Source organism: Barbus barbus, assembly GCF_936440315.1.
Source record: "Barbus barbus genome assembly, chromosome: 16".
In the NCBI taxonomy this organism is placed as follows: domain Eukaryota; kingdom Metazoa; phylum Chordata; class Actinopteri; order Cypriniformes; family Cyprinidae; genus Barbus; species Barbus barbus.
This window is the reverse complement of record NC_136744.1, coordinates 23,223,157-23,236,350: the sequence shown is the minus strand read 5'-3', so window position 1 is coordinate 23,236,350 and position 13,194 is coordinate 23,223,157. Positions and strand designations below refer to the sequence as shown.

The window sequence follows — 13,194 nt, the reverse complement described above, 5'->3', positions numbered from 1 at the left end:
GTTACACAGTTCCTTTATCACCAGCTTTGGATTTGACTTGAAGCTTATTGTTTACTCCTTTCCTCCATATTTTCACGCACTCATTCTCTCACACAGTCACAAAAAACACATATTCAAACCTACAACAACAGTGTTTCTAGGTTAATGGTCAGATATGAATAAATCAAAACACAAAGCAAAAGCTCCTCTCATACATACTTCTCCTATTTATCACTTTCTCTCTCTCTCTCTCTCTCTCTTTCTCTTTCTCTCTCCCTCCCTCTTTTCTTAATGTTATTCCCTTTTTCCACTATGATTGTTCCCTGCCTGCTTTTAACCTGTCAAATAGTCTTACATCAATACTGAAGCAAAACGAAAAATTCACCGCAGCACTGTTTTAAACAGTCTCAAGATATTTTTTAAATTTTTTTTAGTGCTATTCTTAGTCTTTTTTGCCACTGTATTAATATTAAGTAGAGGACAGAAAATTAAGGCAATAGAGTGGAATATGATCAGGAGTATTTGTGCCTTAATTCATTTATTTATTATGCATTGTTTTACATTAATAATATTGCCAGAAGCACTCTTGGCTGTGTGCCGTATACAGGTGCATCTCAAAAAATTAGAATATCGTGAAAAAGTTAATTTTGTTTTTGTAACTTATTTCAAAAAGTGAAACTTTCATATATTCTAGATTAATGCAAAGTAAAACTTTTTTAAATTTTTTTTTAATTTTGATGATTAGAGCTTACAGCTCATGAAAGTCAAAAATACAGTATCTCAAAATATTAGAATATTTCCTAAGATCAATCAAAAATGGATTTGCAAAACACAAAAGTTCAAGTTCTTTAAAGTATGTTCATTTCTGCACTCAATGGCCACGTACACATTACAAGTTTAAGGAGTGACTCCAGCATTTGTAACCATAGCAACATTCTGTCCTCTTGCAGGAGTGAGTAAAAGTTTAGCCGTTTGTTATGTGCCATTTTTTGACTAAAGACTCTTTTTGTCCGTCAATTTTAACTAAACTACTTTAGAGAGCGCTGTCTTGCAGTGTTGCCATGTCCTCATATTTACAAGCTCTTTTAGGCATGTTGTTTGGTCTTATCTCATAAAGAGATGCACTTTATCAAGTTAATAAAGTGATCTGTTGGACATGATATTTGTTTTGGTGTTATAAAACAAAGAATTTGGGTGTTTAAGTGTTTTTTTGTCCTTGTTTGTTGTTGTGTTTGTCTATGAAGATCACTGACACTTTACCGCAGGTCTCATGAGCGTAGCTAGCCCCATGCTAAGTTAAAACTTCTTTCACTGTTATTTTCTTGCATCTCACAGATGAATACACAGATACACGTTCAAATGCGTCATTAACAACTAGTTGTTCAGTTCAGTTCCGTACACACTGTGTAGAATTTCTGTAAATGCGGTTGTCACTATCTGTATTTTTCGGGATTTAATGCAGTTGTCGAATGCGGTTGTTAATCCTGTATTTTAGTGAATTATGTGTGTATAGAACACAATTAAGGAGTAAAAGGGGAACTGACAAACTAATTTAGCTGCAGTGTGTATGTGATCATAAATTGGTCAGGGCTCCTTTAGCACAAACTCCAGCATCAGTGAGGAGTGGCATGGAAGCGATCAGCCTGTGGCTCTGCTGAGGCACTATTGAGCCTTCAGCGGGTCTGGACTGTTGGATCGACTGTTTCTCATCTTTCTCTTGAAAATATCACATAGATCCCATATGGGGTTCAGGTCAAGCATGTTGGCTGGCCAATCAAGCACAGTAATATCATGGTCAACAAAGCACTTGGAAGTGGTTTTGGCACTGTGGGCAGGTGCTAAAGTCCTGCTGGAGAAGGAAATCAGCATCTCCATAAAGCTTATCAGTAGACAGAAGCATAAAGTTCTCCAAAATCTCCTGGTAGACGGTTGCATTGACTTTGGACTTGATAAAACACAATGGACCAACACCAGCAGACGACACGGCACCCCAAATCATCACTGACTTTGGAAACTTAACACTGGACTTCAAGCAGCTTGGATTCTGTGCCTCTCCACTCTTCCTCCAGACCTTGATTTCCAAATGAAATGCAAAATTTACTTTTATCTGAAAAGAGGACTTTGGACCACTGAGCAACAGTCCAGTTCTTTTTCTCCACAGCCCAGGTAAGACGCTTCTGACGTTGTCTCTGGTTCAGAAGTGGCTTGGTAGCCCTTTTCCTGAAGACGTCTGAGCGTGGTGACTCTTGATGCACTCCAGCTTCAGTCCACTCCTTGTGAAGCTCTCCCAAGTGTTTGAATCAGCTTTGCTTAACAGTATTCTCAAGCTTGCGGTCATCCCTGTTGCTTGTGCACCTTTTCCTACCCAAATTCTTCCTTCCAGTCAACTTTGCATTTAATATGCTTTGATACAGCACTCTGTGAACAGCCACACCTTTCAGTAATGACCCTCTGTGACTTACCCTCTTTGTGGAGGGTGTCAATGATTGTCTTCGGGACCATTGCCAAGTCAGCAGTCTTCCCCATTATTGTGGTTTCAAAGAACAAGACATACCCGAAATTTATACTGTAGGGATGGTCATTTAATGAAACTCAAATGTAAATATTCTAATATTTTGAGATACTGGATTTTTGACTTTCATCAGCTGTAAGCGCTAATCATCAAAATCAAAACAAAATAACTTTTGAAAAGTTTACTTTACATGTAATGAATGTAGAAAATATGAAACTTTCATTTTTGAAATGTTAAAAAATATATATATTTTTTAACTTTTTCAAGATATTAAATTTTTTTTGAGATGCACCTGTATAGCCTCAAAGATCATGTGATTTTCTGGAAGTGGCAAACAAACAAATAAAAACACTATTTAAAAAATAAAACAAAATGCCCGTTGCATTCAAAATACATTAATAACAAATGCAAAAGTGGCAAAACAATTCATTTAAGTATCTGCAATAGAGGTCGACCGATAAGGGTTTTTCTCTGCCCGATGCCGATATTTAGAAATCAGGGCAGCCGATGGCCGATATATGATGCTGATTTTTGGCCGATATGGGTTTCATTAAACAGATTTACCAAATAAGCCAGGTTTATTTCAGTTAGTCTGATTTATTGTCAATTGATTTGGCTCAAAATAAGTCAGATTAACTGAAATAACCCTGGCTTGTTTGGTAAACGTGTTTAATGAGGGGGCGGGATTGGATCCACATCTAGGGGGTGGAGATGGGTAGGTTTAGGGGTGGGGATGGGTGAGCTTAGGGATCAGGGGGTGGAGACGGGTAGGTTTAGGTATATGTAAGGTGGGAGGAGTTGGATCTAGTGCTCAATTTATTCAACCAAGTACAAGCCTTTCGGAAAATCTATTTGTGGCGGTCAGTTTTGATATTGTGACGGGCCGCAACAAATAACTCAGTGTATGGGATACTGTCAAAAGGCCATAATCTAAGTGATAAATTTTTTTTTTTTTAATTACTCATTAGCGGTGAAATGTCGCACGATTATGTCAAATGTCATAGCTCACTGGATGTCATAACAACAAATGTCATGAAGGAAAAGTTTCAATGCCTTTGCTTTCATTTCGGACCATCTCCAAAAAGACAATAACAACTAAACAAATGATTTACAAGTTTAGCATGCCTTTATCAAAGTAGGAAATATAATTAGTGCTCTTGAAATACGAAATGGAAGCAGGTCCGGATTGAATTCCCTCCGGATCCGGACCGGAGTCCGGACTTTGAGAAGCACTGCTATATATGATATAGAAACAAAACAGCAGCTTATGAATTCTTCTGTGGTTAAATGAAAGACCGGTCGTGGTTAGTGTCTCTGTCGAGGGAGCCTGAGGGTTTCAACAAAATGAAAGATTTAGATTTCAAGGATGTATCTGCCATCTAATGGAGGACAGAGAGAGAAGAGAGGGAGGGATGAAATCACTCTGAAGAAAGAAAAAAAGAGAATGAAAGAAAGTCATACACAAGTAAGTTAGTCTTGCTGGTGTGTTGTTGATTGTGTGTGTGCAGGGCAGAGGTGTGAGATGATTATTTCATGGTTTTTAGAAGGTTTGAGGAATATTCTCACATATATGTTGTATTTGATGGCTGCCCCGTGTGTGTATTTTCTGGTTAATCAATAAAGTTTTTAAGACAGCTTGTGGGCCTTCAGGCAGACATACACAGACACACTTCCACCAGAAGGCTTTTAAATTAATGATGTGACCCAGAATAAGAGTGTGTCTGCCACTAACCTCCAAATTCTGAGACTGCTTGTTTGCCTACAGTACTACAGTACTACTGTCAAACCACATCAAATTTTCATAAGTGCCATTACTATCTCGGCATTGCTAGCAAACAGTAACATCATTAGCAGAGGCTCATTTTATCCTGTCAATTACGTACATGTGTGATAATGATGACAATGAGAAGCATATTAGTTAACCAGACTACCTTGTGTTGCCCCCTGAAATAATAATAAAAAACACCTTTATTATTATTACTATTATATTGCATATATTTATTGTACTATTATTGTATTGCTATTATTTTTATTAATAATAATATATGTGTGTGTGTGTGTATGTATATATATTATATGACTACTACTACTAAGTTAACTACTAAGTTAATAACTTTATAATAAATAATAATAATGAATTATTATAGAATAATATTAATAAAATTGCCAAATTTGTTCATTTATTTATATATTGCTAAAAGTAAGTATTTATATAATTAAAAATTATTTTATTTAGTTTTTTAAAATCATTTCTATTACATGAAAGTTAACAATTATAAATCATCATTTTATATTAATAAAATTACTGCACATAGCCTGGAAGATCATGTGGTTTCCTGCTTCATTTGTCTCATTGTGAAAGTGACTACAACTGTGGCATCTTGGTAGACACTCTAGGCACCAGCAACTGCAGATTTGCGTAAAGGGTGTGTTATTTCCACCGGGAATCGGATGTTTTCTCAGGCAAAAAGATTCGGACAGGTTTAGAATTTATTTTCTTTAAGCTGTAAATTGAACAGAAGATTGAATCTCATATCTCATCAGTCTGTTTGAGTGCATGGCTGCATGTGATGCGTGTGTGTGGCTGCAGGTGACAGGCTGGATTACCTAAACAGCCCTAATGTGTCACCTAATCACCCGCTGAAACTGACACACTCTCACTCTGTGTGTATGTGTGTGAGAGAGGAGCGAAGTTTGGTTACGGTACAGTGATGGCACCAGGGTAGGACTGAAAGAAAGAAATGAGAAAAGATATTTAGAGAGAAAAAGAGAGAGACAGTGTTCCCTCTAAGCAGCATCCGCGCATATCCACGTACTTCTGATATTGCACCTACTATATTTCCTACTTATGTTTTTGTGATATTGATGCAATGGATTTTTAACATGTTCATTATTACATTTCTTTGTAAAGAGTGGTGCAGTTAGTGCTTTTTCTCAAGTAGAAATAGGTTTTACTCTCCAAGAACAAAGAGGAACTAAGAAACCATATGAGATCAGTCTAATTCTAAGGTGACACATCTTGACCTTGAGACTCAAGATAAAAATATATTGACCTTTTCAATATATTTCTTTTTTTGTTGTTGTTGTGGTTTCTCTTTTTGTACAAATCATCAAAACAGTGAAAAAAACTAAGGTATCTGTAGTATTAATAAAAAGTAATATTAATAATACACAGTATAACAATAGAATAAAATAAACGTTCATAGATAAATTATCATTAAGAGGTAAGTTTACTAGCCAACTGCAAACTGGGATAACGAGGCATTCAATGCACTAAAATATTGTGGCGGGAGGAGCCAACGACAGACACAGTGGGCGTGGCGTCAAGCCTCGGAGAGGTTTTTATTAAACAAAATATTAAAATAAAGTGTCCAAAGGGGGAAAAGTGTCCAAAATAAACAGGGATCTGGTGTCCTCGTTGTGCTGCGGGGCTCGTGAAGGAAGGCAGTGTTCAGGAGGGAAGGGTCCAGGTAAGGGGCGGAGTCCGGCGGCCGCACACGCTCCCGTCTGGAGGTCCCGGGGCGCGGGTGACGGCGGCTTCTGTGGCGGCTTCGTCCAACTCCTTCATCCCCGGGTGCTCGACGGGATTCCACGGCCCGGCGTCCTTGCCCGACGGCCGTATCGCGGGTGCAGTGTCGGCCGGACTGCGGGTCCGGCCGCTCGCGTCTCTGGCGGCGGCAGGTAGTTCCCTCTACGCTCCCTTTCCTGGACCCACGAGGACACCAGCGTGCATGCACGGGGAAGAGACCGGTCTCCCGAGGAGAGGCGCGCTCGGCGTTTAAACGGCGGCGGTGATGAGGCTCTACTCACGTCAGGTGCGCCTCATCACACGCCGCCAGCCCTGGCTGTTTCAGCGCCCCTCCTCTCTCACACACCCACTCCCGTCGGGAGCCTGGTGAAGGGCGGCGAATATGGGACGGGGTGGTGATGATGGACAGGGGGGGAGGCAGCCGACTCGTCACAATATCTATTTGCTCTGGGTACAATCACATCATTGTCTTTAATTTCAGAACAAACATGCCTCCTTTTTATGCAAATTATGCTTATTATAGATTGTTCCTTGTTCACAAAACATTTGCTTGCCTTCAGGAAAAAAAGATGATTTCATTTAGATGTTTGTGTACATTTTCTGTTGACCATTGCATTAAATGATAGAGAACAGTGATTTAAGGCATATGTCCAGTGTGCCATAAGTTACTGTTAAACAATAATAATGTTTGATTGTTGGTTTGTTTAGCTCATTTTAATCCAAGTTGATAAATGTACATACTTTATTAAAAAAATTATAATATAACTCATGACTGTACATAGCTTTAAAAATCATGTGGTTTTATTTCAACCAGACCACTTTGTATTGTCAACGGAAAGTTACTGTTATAAAATCAGTATAAAATTATATAATTATTAAAATAATACTAAAATTGTAATATATTTATATTCATTTATTATTTATAATATAATATAATATAACATAATATAATATATAGTTTTTTACATTTGCACCATTACCTGATTGCAATTCCTTTAGTGAATCAGGTGCTTAACGTTGTGGACAGCACATGCACATAAACAACGCTAGCAACTGCTGCCATTTATTTTAAGTAAATTCCCCCCCAAGACACACTCGCTCTCTCTCTCAGTCCTGTCTTGATCTCCATTTAAGTGGTCTAATTAGCGATGTTTTTAAGTTTATTCTCTGTAGAGCCAGGGCTCAGGAGAGAACAGATACACACATACAAGTTCAGACACTTTATATGATAAATATGTAGAAAACAGATAGAAAGTTACACGCACAAAAAACAAACGGATAAAGATGAAATGCTCCAATTCGCTCCCCTCAGGCAGATGGTCCCCAAGAGCTCTTACCAAGAAAAAAAAAATCAGTCCTATCTAATCATGGATACACACAGCGACCTCCCTCCACACACACACAGGTCCTCAGGCAAGAAGGTGAGACTCCCCTGCCGATTTCCTCTTTGGAATAATGGCTTGTCTCTCGAGTGCTTCCAGAACATTCTAGAGAGCGAGAGATTGATGGAGGAGCGGAGCAGCCCTGCTTTTTTCACTTGCTGGCATTAATGCGTGAAAAGGACTTGGAGTGATGTGGCAGCTGTAATCCTGAAAGCTTGTGTGTGTGATATTTTTGCTGCTATAATGTCAAGGGAATTTATTTCTCCACCTGTGTGGGGATTCTTATATTGAAGATGGGGTTACATTGTCTATTAGTATATAATGAGGAGGAGTTATGTGTGTGAGCACACCTGCTTTCCTCCTAACTGTAATGTGACAGTAAGAGGGTATGAAGCATTTGTCAGTGATTCTCAGCAGTAAACGTTGTGGACACATTTTGAGCCAATTACCTCTCGTCAGAGAGAAGAAGCTTCCCCACTGCAGGATGGCAGTTTATGTGTGTGTGTATGTCCAAGTTATGTTATGCAATTGTGTTGCTAACAGGCTTCTATGTCATTTTAAGTCACTCAAACCGCAATGCTTCACACACATAATAAACATTCAAACTGGAAAGCACTGACAAGTGACATGTTCTGAATAACCATAGATGTGCCTCTCTCTCTCTCCCTCCCTATATAAATATATGTGTGTGTGTGTGTGTGTTTGTTTTTATATACCGGTGGGGACTTAAACCTGACTACACACAGACTCATGGGGACTTGTGTCATGGTAGGGACCTAAATTGAGGTCCCCACGGGTAAACAAGCTTATAAATCACACAGAATTAAGTTTTTTGAAAAGCTAAAAATGCAAATAGTCTCCTATGAGGGCTAAGTTTAGGTTTAGGGTAGGTGTAGGGCAATTGAATATGCGGTCTGTACAGTAGAAAAACCATTACGCCTATGAGAGTCCCCACAAGGATAGTGAAACAAGTGTGTGTGAGCGTATGTGTTTTTCAGTGTTTATGAAAGATTTCTCATACTCGCCAAGGCTGCATTTATTTGAACAAAAATACAGTACGGTAAAATAATATGCATATTATTATGTTCATATTATGTCAAATAACGGTTTTATAATTTAATATATTTTAAAATATGTAATTTTCAGCATCCATTGCTTCAGTCGTCACTGTCAGTCAAATAATCCTTCAGAAATCATTCTAATATATTTATTTGGTACTTTGTCATTATTGGTGTTTAAATATCAATAATGGTTCTTATTTTTGAAACCTGTTGAAAACAGTTTTTGCTGCTTAATGTTTTAGTGGAAACGATAGATTTTTTAAAAAGATTCTTTGATGAATAGAAAGTTCAAAAGAACCGTATTTATTTGAAATGAAAACATTTGTAACCTTACAAACTTACTTTCTCTTAAAGGGGTCATATGACGTTGCTAAAAAGAACATTATTTTGTGTATTTGGTGTAATGCAATGTGTTTATGCAGTTTAAGGTAAAAAAAAAAAAACAACAACATTATTTTCCACATCCTGTACATTATTCTTGCTCCCCTATGCTCCGCCTTTCTGAAACGTGCCAATTTTTACCAAGCTCATCGTTCCGAGAAGCGAGGTGTGCTCTGATTGGCCAGCTATCCAATGCGTTGTGATTGGCCGAATACCTCACGCGTGAGACGGAAATGTTACGCCCCTCACCGTATTGTGATGCCGTGTCCCGGCGCAACAACATAAAACAATAAAACCTATTATAAACGAGGCATTTGTTGCATCCAGTGGGGACATAATTACTGATTATAATGACTTATACTGTCTTTTTACGCGCCGCGTTGCATCGCGTTTTAGGAGGGCGTGGTCGAGTCTTAACTTTTATAAAGAATCCCTCTTTGGTTTTGAGACTTTAGTCCTTGCAACTTCAGGGATCTTTTTTTTTTTTTTTTTTACTTATCTATGCACAAACAGCTTGTTACACTCCAAAGAGAAAGGCAAACTTCAAATCGCATCATATGACCCCTTAAACATTTTACAACTCTTTTAAAAACATTTCAAATTAAGCAATTTATTACTTTTATTCCTTGCTGAATGAAAATATTATTATTATTTTGAACAAGTAAATCACTAACACCAAACTTTTAAATAATAGTGCATTACAATTTTGAAAGAAAAAAAAAAGTAGTAAAAACAGTTTTCAGCATAATAATAAGAAATGTTTCTTGAGAAATAAATCACCAACTGGAGTAATCAAATCGCAATTTATTTATAAAGCACCTTAAAATCACCAAAGTGTACCAAAGTTCTGTACAATTAAAAAGAAATACAAAGAAAGAGATACTAAACTAAAGCGAGATAAAATAAACTAGATTTAAATGCATCTAATCCAAATCAGTAGTCCTCATAAAGCAGCAAAGGCCTCATCAAACAGATATGTCTTAAGATGTGTTTTAAACATTTTACAGAGGTAGACAATCTGATTGTCTTATTGGTTGCTAGAGTATTTTAATTGCTCCACTGACCTCAGCACTCACATGCGTCATGACAGCTGGGGTTTTTTTAATCTCTCGTTCTCTTATTCTTTTGACAGTTGCAGGTGAACACACACCAGTGCACAAATCCTTCACTCTGTCGCTCTGAGATCAGAAGTAGTCTTAAAATAGCCATTCCAATCTGAAAAGGATGTTGTCAGAGTGATTTAATACTCCAAGAAAAAGCATGAAGTTGTGATGCGTATTGCTGTGATGTGCATTGTGTGTGATATTCCTTCAGGGAAGGACGGTCAGGTCAGCCACCGCTGTCTCTTGTTTAGACACAGTGAGTCCTATGAGGTGAATGTGAGTCGGTCCATTTGAAAATTTCGAACCGTATCATTGCATCGGATCCGTAAAAAATGTCATAATGGCTCTTGACTCAGACCGAGGCTAGAGTTTATGAGTTTATAAAGGCCTCTTCTTCTGCCTCTGTCTTCTGATATGAAAGCATTTATAGATTTTCATGTAGATATTTCAGTCGTGCACCTCTTTATGCGGTATTTGTTTATAATACAATATGCCTTCTGGCAATGTTAATTTCTCTGATATTACCATATGCATTTCACAAATCTGAATATGAATATGCATATTACAAATTTGCATTGTGTCCTTTCCGCAAGAGGGTACACGATTACAATGTCATAATGCGCATTATCTCATCGTTTGCAGCAGTCAATGTCTTTTACTTATTGAGAATTACAGAATATGCTGTAAATCTTCTCTACTTCTATTGGTTGCATTTACTTTTAAGCCATAGTATTAATTGTGTTCATGTTTTTGAGGTTTAGTTAAGTAGAGCCTCTCTCTCCTAATCACTCACATGCTCTTCATGCAGTAATTGCTTGGTTTATGTCCACTTACAACATCATGAAAGAGATTCTGCCTTAATTTTAACCTTTCTCCGAGGACTCTTGTCACAGCACAGGGAGCGATGGAGGTCGGAAAGAAGAAAGACAGAGAAAAACCAGTCGAAGCAGGGGCCAGTCACAAACTGTCCAGTGACAGGCTAGAGAACTTTGCTGCTTTAGGCGGTTATCTATGTTTTCTGTGCCCAAATCCACAACATCGGCATAAATGGATCGGCCAGAAGATATCAGTACCCTTTCTCTCTTCAAATCTTTGTTTTTGCTTTGTATGTTTAAATTGATTTTGACAAGCCTATAAGACAACAGTCCCAGCATCCCTGTGCTTCCTATGGCCAGTTCATCCCCAGCTTTACCAGTTAGTGAAATCAAATTACTTTGTTGTTCATAAAACTTGGTTTGCAGATGTGTTGGAAATGCGTGCAAGCAATTACTGCTTTGAAAGGGGTCAGAAGGAATAGGTTCTAATGAGCTTTCATTTCCCTGCGTTATTAAAAAACAACACAAATACCCGCAGTTCTCTCTGTGATTTGAACTCATTAAATAATTTCTGTTGGTTTAGTGTGTCAGAGAAGGTGTGTGATCTCAAACGAAGCCTCAGTGGGACAGAAAATGTTGGAATGTTCAAACAGAGAATGTTGCCATGTTCAGCTCTTGTTTTGCTGACTTTCAGAAAAAGGGCAACAGAGAATGACAGACGTTCTCTTTCTGTGAGCTCCAGTGTCTGAACTAATTCATCAGTTTTGTATATTTGTGTTCAGATATAAGAGTCAAACACACTCAGTATGGATTCTTCAAAACAATCCAGATTCTTTAGGAAAATGGGTGATATAATAAAAAAAAAAATTATTATTGTAATAGAAATCCCAGCTCAATGTGAATAGATAAGTTAGCGATGGATGTCGTGGCCTAATGGTTAGAGAGTCGGACTCATAATCCAATGGTTGCGGGTTCGAGTCTCGGGCCGGCAGGGATTGTAGGTGGGGGGAGTGAATGTCCAGCGCTCTCTCCACCCTCAATACCACGACTGAGGTGCCCTTGAGCAAGGCACCGAACCCCCAACTGCTCCCCGGGTGCCGCAGCATAAGTGGCTGCCCACTGCTCCGGGTGTGTGTTCACGGTGTGTGTGTGTTCACTGCTGTGTGTGTGCATGTTGGATGGGTTAAATGCAGAGCACGAATTCCGAGTATGGGTCACCATACTTGGCTGAATGTCACTTCACTTCACTTGTTGATAAATAGATAGACAGATAGAATGTTTACTCAAACGGTTTGTGAGTAGCTATTGAATTGAGGTGTTTTTGTCTGTAGTTCAACCTTGTTCGTGTTTTACATTAACTTGGGAGAAAGGCACACAAGTAAATTATTATTATGAACTAAATGAATCCATCACCGCAAATTAGTTTCAGTGAAGAACTTGATGGTTTTCATGTGAAAAAAATGATGAAAAGATCATTCCAAGGCATAAAAAAGGCAAAGAGGGGGTGAAGAGAACAACACATGATCTCCAAACACATGTAGTCTGTGGGCAGACCATGGCAAGAAACAAAATGGAAGCTTTAGTGTGACGGTGGGAGAAGCTAAAACATGTATAATTTAAATCTTTCTTTCCCAACACAGTAAATTCCTGTTATTTTATGTTAAATGTTACATTTTTTAAACTGGGGTATGCTCTTCTTTTTTGATATCCGTGTTACTATTTTATGTTGAATATTCAAACATTTTGTCTTTTCTAACACAAATTTTGTGATTTGTGATTTTTAAATAATAGAAAAAACTATTTTAATAACTCAACATGCATACAAAGTCTTACAAACTGTTTATACAGTGGATATAAAAATTAGAGAACAAATTATGAACAATTGATTTTTTCAGAAATGATGTAATCTTCATCATACAAAATTTGAAAGAAATTTAACTGTGGCTATACCAGCAGAACAGTGTTTTACAAAATAACCAAGACACTTCAACAAAAGCCTTTTATTTTGTGGAAAACACGGTGATAAAAATTAGATAATAGGAATGATTGTTGCACAAAGAAAGATTACAACTAAAATTTCTGAAGGTTACAGTAGTCAAAAATTAGTAGGAAGTGTACAGGCCCTTGCTTTGAATGAATTCAGCAATTCCAGCTGCAGTGTTGAACCCATTGAGAGTCTCTGCATTATTCTGTCCTCTCATGCATTTGTCTTTCATGGACAACCAGCCTTTTGGGGGGACTTGAATAAGTAAGTGACATTGTAAAGATGCAATATTCTAGAAATCACAGACTTGGAATGACCAACTTCTCTTGCTATGGTTGCTATTGGCCTTCATCTGGACAACCTGATTTCAGAGTGTTTCAATCACTTTAGAATTGCTCACCATATTGCAAAGTCAGTGAAAACTGCTGTCAGTTAAATTGAGTTTGTC

General features: G+C 37.9%; 1 protein-coding gene across 1 annotated transcript in view; it reads left to right on the top strand.

Moving 5' to 3' along the window:
* LOC306882037 (voltage-gated delayed rectifier potassium channel KCNH5-like) overlaps positions 1–13,194 on the top strand; it is a gene marked incomplete at both ends in the record, with an annotated part of 47,431 nt that overhangs the window by 32,911 nt on the left and 1,326 nt on the right. The window lies entirely within an intron of this gene.